Raw genomic sequence first — 7,264 nt, forward strand, 5'->3', positions numbered from 1 at the left:
CAGGACTCTGTGACTGACTGTCACGATCGCCTCCCGGAGCAGGTCCAGGAGCTCCGGGCGGCGCGTCCTTCCCTGCCGGCGTCCTTCCAAAATGGCGGCGCCCATGGCCGCCACGTGGGTAGAGGTGCCGGCGCCGCTACCCACGTGGCGGCCATGGGCGCCGCCATTTTGGGAGCGACGCCGGCAGGGAAGGACGCGCCGCCCGGAGCTCCTGGACCTGCTCCGGGCGGCGATCGTGACAGTCAGTCACAGAGTCCTGACCATATTCAGGCATGGAGGTAGCAGGACCAGGGCCCTTTTGTATAAAGTGTTGTGTTATTTCCCAGCACCCACTGCTAGCCCTGTATTCTATATGGATTATCTTCTCCCTACAGGAACCAGCATGGCAGCACCAACTGCTAAACAGGGGCTTATTTATAATAATGGGATTATTGGACCCCCTTCCCCCATCCAGGCCATATTCTCCTAGAAGAGTTTGTGACCAAAATAAGCAGAGGAATTTCAAAGCTCTTGCTGCGGACTGTAAACATTTACATGTGTCCTGCACACTGTTGGGGCCGCAGAAGGAGCCTCGTATGTAGTTGCTGCATCTCTCCATCTCTCTGCCCCTGGTTGAGTTATAAGTTATTTTACTGTGACTGGTGTGCTTACAATTTTTTTTTTTTTAAACTGTGGGCAGGCCTACCTTTCATTGTTATTCAGTGGGTGCAGGTACAGATTGATTTTCAATCAGCCCCTAGGCTTATACACGAGTCAATAAATTTTTCCAGTTTTCTTAGGTAAATTAGGTACCTCGGCTTATACACGGGTCGGCTTATACACGAGTATATACAGTATATTTGCTTTAAGTACTGCAGTCTTCCTACATTTTTTGCCTTCACAGCACAGCTTTATGTTAGACCAAAGCATGCAACAAAATCCTCCCACTGTGCCCCATGTGTAGCTTTGCTCGGGCATAAAATAAATGTATGTGCAATGGGGCAAACAGTTGAGCTACATGTTGGACTGGAGTTAATTTTAGGGTTACAGGTATCAATACTATTTTTTGATCAGGATCTATAAATGCATTTTAAGCAACCCTGTTGAATCTACTCTTAAAGGTTTCAAGAGAACCTTGTGTGTGTGTGTCAATCCATATGATTGAATGAGCAGCATGCACAGGCACTTTAAATATTTAGCACCTGCTGAAGCTTAATCAAGGCATGATGAGCACTAAGTAGTACAACAACAAAAACATATTTGACCTTCTGGTCACTGTGTTTCTAAGTCTACAAAGAGGTTTGCTCTGGTGATGTGCAGGTCAGGCAGGGCTGGGCCAAGCTGACCAGGTGCCCTAGGCAAGCCACCATGCTCCCCTGCCTCGTGTGCGTCCGCATGCGGTGTAACTGAGGGGATATCGGCAATGGGGAAGAAAGGGGAGGAAGGAAAGTGTGGCAGATGGGGGGGGAGTGACAGAGAGGAGAGGATAGTGGGGAGTGTGGCAGAGCGGAGAAAGGGAAGAGTGACGGGGAGAGAAAGGGATGGAGAGGAGCGTGACAGAGGGGATTGACTAGGTGTAGGCAGAAGACCCGTTAACAGGTACCTGCCCAGCCCCCCCTCATTGTTGCGCTCTAGGCAGGTGCCTCTTTTTTCTACAACTATTTCCGGCCCTGGGGTCAGGATAAACCTCAACCCGCAGAATGTAACCATTGTAGGACCCGTGCAACCCATACTGAGTACTCACTGCTACTTTTTTGTGCGCCTCTAGTTCCAAGACAGCGAATCTTCAGAAGCAGTGGAGCAGTGTACCACCAGTCTGACCCCCACACAAACTGAATCCAAATTTTTAACCGAACCTGCCCAACTGGTGGTCAACCTGCGGGTCACCATGGATTTAAGGTCAAACAGCAGATAACTAGTTTGCTCTACATAAAAATTCTGTATGCTTTACTGAATTGCATTGCATGTGCTATCATTAAAAGAAGTAAAACAGAAAGAATCCAGGGTCAGAAGAAACACTAGGGTTATGGAATCAAAAAAGTAGGCCAATGATCATTACTTTTACAAAAATGGAGACCAACTGATTTTCCTTTGTGTCTAGGTATGTTTTTATTTATCATAGAAGAATGAATCCTTAGATTCCTTGTTCTGCAGCACCAAAACTGACTGGCGTTGCATTTGGTTTAGTTGCAGATGGTGTGCATTTGTCCAGAATTACAAAATAGTTCTAACTGCTGTGAGCAGGGCCGCCAACAGGGGGGAGAGTTGTAGGGGGCCCCGAAGGTAAGAGGGGCCCGGCCACGCCGCACTTACTTGATTAGCTGGTCCCCCCAGCTTTCTGAGAGCTGACGACTTCAGGAAGGCAGGGCGGGAGCACAGGGGGAGGTATCTTCTGTCCATTACTTTCCCTTATTGGTCACAGAGTTTAAGTCCCAGTTGAGCTGCTCAGGGATTGGATAGCTGAGGTTTGAACTTCCCCTCCAGCTCATCCAATCACCAGGCAGCTTTACCAGGACTTGAAATTCTGTGACCAATAAGGGAAGAAAATGCGGTCACTGGAAGAAGATGCAGCCACCTGTGCTCCCCTCCTCCCTTCTGTAGTTGGCAGCTCACTTACAGCAGGTGGACCACACTAATGAAGTAAGTGTAACATGGCAGGGCCCCCCTAAAGGTAACCCTTTGTGGTCCCTGTTGTGTGGTTGGGCCCTGGGCACCAATTTTTTTTTTTTTTAAAACTTCTGGGGGGGGGCAAGTTTTTTTACATGGACGTTTAAGGGGGGCCCTGGCCACCAATTTTCTTATTACGTGGGGAGGGGGGCATGGCCACAATTTTTTTCCGCATGTGGGGTCCTGGCCACCAATATTTTTTAATGGGGGGCCCTGACCACAAATGTTTTTTTTAATGGGGGGGGCCCTTACCACCAATATTTTTTTATTAACATGTGGGAACCAAAGCCACCAATGTTTTGTTTTTTACTGTGTGGTGGGGGGTGGACCTGTGGGGTGGGGAGGGCAGATCTATAGGTGAGGCTTGTGGTGGGCGCAGCCCAGGGGGCCCAGGAAATATTGTTGTATGGGGCCCTGTGATTTCTGATGGCAGCCCTGGCTGTGAGTATGAGGTATTGAGCTATTTTAATACTATCTAGTATGCTTTGAGTTTTAGGATAGAGACCCAGAAATATGTTTGCAAGACTGTAATGTTGCATAGGCAAACTCTTTTTTTGTACATGTCCAAAGTGCTTGCTCCAAATTGCCATGGACAGAGGTATATAATCAATGGAGACATCCTAGGTGATGTCCTAGGACCACGCCCTTGAAAAACACCTCAGAAAGGGTCTTTATTTTGCATAATCTTGAGTGAGGTTGTAGTGTGGATACCTGGAAGTATGCTCAACCATTATGTGCATCATGATTCATAATAGTTCTTATAGTTAGCACAGATGTAGTTAGGAGTTGTCCCTGTGTTTTTGTAATGAAGTTGTAATTGTGAGCTATATGTGTTTCTATGGCCCAAATCACCATGTCTTTTTTAGCTTTTCACTTGTAAATATTAGGCTGAATCCTGAATGCTTTGTGCAAGATTTGGCCGAATACCGAACCCAAACCCCAGTTTACAAATGCAAATTAGGGCCAGGAAGGGAAACTATTTTTTTACTACCTAGTTTGTCTGACAAAAAGTCACATGATTTTAAGGATTTGGTTTGCCAGGCATTTGGATTAATCTTAACCCTGCTTAAAAAGTCTGAATCCCAAATCATATCCAGAATGTAGAGCATCTCTAGTAAATATTCATTTATTAAATATTTATTGGGTTATTAGGAATATTGTATTTGGTTTGTAGTTCTGAAAACGTATATACTATCTTAGTTTGGTGATTGGGGAGCCTTTGTACCTTTGTGTGTTGTTAAGCCATTATGAAGCCACAGTTTAAAGTGAGGGTCTGTTAATCCTTCTTGAAAATGAGTATTAAATAATGTTGAACAAAATTATCGTTTGCAAGTTCATAATATTGTATTTGTCATTGTCTGCCTGCTCTGTTTGTGGAACTGAGTAGAGGATTGTTGTGGCGGTGTTGTGGAATGTAATCAGTTGTGGCATATAATCAGTAGGCCAGAGAGATTCATATGAAATCTCTGTACGTCACCCACTAACCTAATACTTCAAGAACATCATAAAACTTGCCAGATTCTTCCATCAAAGCAGGTTATGTCCACTGTTGGTTGGTCCACAAGTTGGGCTATTAACAATAAGGAGATTTTTGTTTTTTCAGATAAATAATCATAGTTACTTACTGAATTTTATAATATCCTGTTTAATATCTTAATATACTATTAAAATTGTATTTTGCTTATATTTTGTAGCATAGTCTGGGAAATCTCACTATTTTAAAAAGGTTGATTCTACCATTGTATTTGATTGGCAAGTTTCCCAAAAACAGGAAATTGTTTATACGTACCGTAATTTCTGTTTCCTGGTCACTTTCATGGCAGCATTCACCACATGTGTTAATTCCCCCTGCTGGCCAGCGGACAGGACCTCCCCCTAATAGTTCAAAGTTCTGCTTCCTCCTCTCCCCTTCGTCTTAGTATAAAAGCTGTCCCCTAAGGGTGGGAAACTCCCTGGTGAATGCTGCCATGAAAGTGACCAGGAAACAGAAATTACGGTACGTATAAAGAATTTCCTGTTTTCCCCAGTCACCATGGCCAGCATTCACCACATGGGATATTCCAAAGCTCAAGACAAAGGGCGGGACACAATATGCTTTAACAGAACTTTTTAATCAGTAGAATACACTACAGACTGCAAAACTTTTCTCCCAAATTTAGCTTCTTGGGAAGATAAGACATCTAATCTGTAATGCTTTACAAATGTATTCAGCGACGACCATCTTGCTGACTTGCAGATGTTTTCTGACGACTCCCTGGCTTGTGCCGCCCAGGAACTTGCCAATGCCCTGGTAGAATGAGCCTTTAACCCTTCAGGAACTCTCCTACCTGCCACATTATATGCCTTTGCAATCGCTGCCACGATCCAGGAACTAATCGTCCTTTTTGATGGGGCTTGACCTTTCCTGTATCCATTAGGAACTAAGAACATTCGCTCTGACTTTCTCCAAGCTTTTGTTCTTTCCAAATAGATTTTTATAGCTCTTACTAGGTCCAGTGTGTGCCACACTTTCTCTTGTGCAGACCTCGGACTTGGGAAAAAGGAGGGCAGAATTACCTCCAAATCCATATAGAACTTCGAGATCACCTTCGGTAGGAATCCGAATGCAGGTTTTAGTACCACTCTATCTTCAAAAATCACTGTATGTGGTTCAGACGCTGCCAAGGCTGATATCTCCCCAACTCTACAGGCTGATGTTATTGCCACCAAGAACACCACCTTCAATGTCAGATTCCAGACAGATGACTTTTCTAATGACTCAAATGGAGCCTCAGTTAAGATCTTTAGCACAAAAGGAAGATCCCATGGTGGCAAACAGTTTCTCTTTTCATTGGTCTAACCCTCAACATGGCATTAAAGTATCTCTTTACCAATGGCTCTTCTGCCCAGGTCTTCCCAGTTAGGGCTGAAATCGCCGACACTTGGCCTCTCAGTGTGCTGACATGTAACTTCTCATATCCTGAGAATAAAAACTCTACTATCATTGTGGGTGATGGAAACAAAGGCATACCATCTCTTTCCTTGACAAATTCCACAAATTTTTCCCACACTTTGTAGTACTGACTAGAAGTGCTAGCTTTTCAGCAAAAAAACAACGACTTCATCCTTCAAAGAGAGACGCTTAAGTCTCTCCCTCTCAACCGCCAGGCCATCAAGGACAGATGATTTTCCTCATGAATCTGAACTGATCCCTGCGACAGCCAACCTGGAAAATTCGGAATCCGTATTGGTTCCTCTATGGCTAACTTCCAGAGAAGAGGAAACCAAGGTCTCCTGGGCCAGAAGGGAATTACTACGATAGCTTCCGCTCTGTCTCTTTTTATTTTCTTCAAATTAAGGGAAAAGGTGGAAAGACATAAATCAAGTTTCCTGACCAATTCTGTCTCAAACCATCTATTGCCACTGCTTCCTTGCAGGGGAGTCTTGAGAAGAATCGAAGACATTTTCTGTTTTGTAGGGATGCCATCGCATCTATGTCTGGTAGCCCCCATTTTTCCACAATTTCTCCAAAGATGTCTTCGTGTAAACTCCACTCTCCCGGGTCTATTGTTGCCCGGCTGAGGAAGTCTGCTTTCCAGTTTTCTCTCCCTGGATGGTGTACTGCGGTTAACCCTTCTAACCAATTTTCTGCCCACTGGAACAGTGGCTTCACTTCTTCCATCAGAGTTACACTTTTGGTGCCTCCCTGTTTCACTATATAGGCAACTGCTGTCGTGTTGTCGGTCATGATCTTTACCTGTTTGTCTTTTAACAGGTGAGAGAGAAAAAAGGGATTGTTTTATGGCTCTTAATTCCAGAATATTTGAAGACACGTCTTTTCCTTTCCAAGTGCCTTGTACAAATATCTCGCCTATGTGGGCTCCCCAACCCACATTTGATGCATCGGTGGTCACTACCACCCATTCTGGTTCTTCCAGAGGAATTCCTCTTGCCAGATTTTTCCGACTGCACCACCAGGCTAGGGTCTTTTTCACCTGCTGTGGTACTTTTACTCTTTCCTGTAGGTGTAAGTGAGGCTGTTTGACCTTTCTTAAAAGGAAACTTTGTAAGGGCCTTAAATGCCATCTTGCCACCACCTCACTATTTGAATGGTCGCCGACATGGATCCCAGTACCCTTAGACATTGTTGCACAGATACTGTTTCCGGTCTCCTGAAATCTTTTATTAACCTGATCATTTTGCCTTGCCTTTCTACTGGCAGACTGACCAGATTTCGGTCTGTTTGAAAAAGAGCCCCTAGAAACTGTAGGGATTGGGTAGGAATCAGATTGCTCTTCTCTTGATTTATTATCCACCCATGGACTAGCAAAAAGTCTTTTACTCGAGCAGTATGAACCTCAGCTTCTGAGCTTGAATTTGCTACCATCAGGATATCGTCCAGGTAATGATACACAGCTAGACCCTCTTTTCTTAATTCCGCTATGAGCGTCACCAAAATCTTTGTAAACACTCTTGGGGATTGAGAAAGACCGAATGGCAGGCATCTGAACTGCACATGATGATCGTTCACTGAAAACCTTAGATATTTTCTGTGTTCTTGAGTAATTGGAACATGGAAATAAGCATCCTTTAGATCTATGCTTGTCAGCCAATCCTCAACTGAGACTGCTTGCATAAT

Source organism: Xenopus laevis, chromosome 3L (assembly GCF_017654675.1).
Source record: "Xenopus laevis strain J_2021 chromosome 3L, Xenopus_laevis_v10.1, whole genome shotgun sequence".
In the NCBI taxonomy this organism is placed as follows: Eukaryota; Metazoa; Chordata; class Amphibia; order Anura; family Pipidae; genus Xenopus; species Xenopus laevis.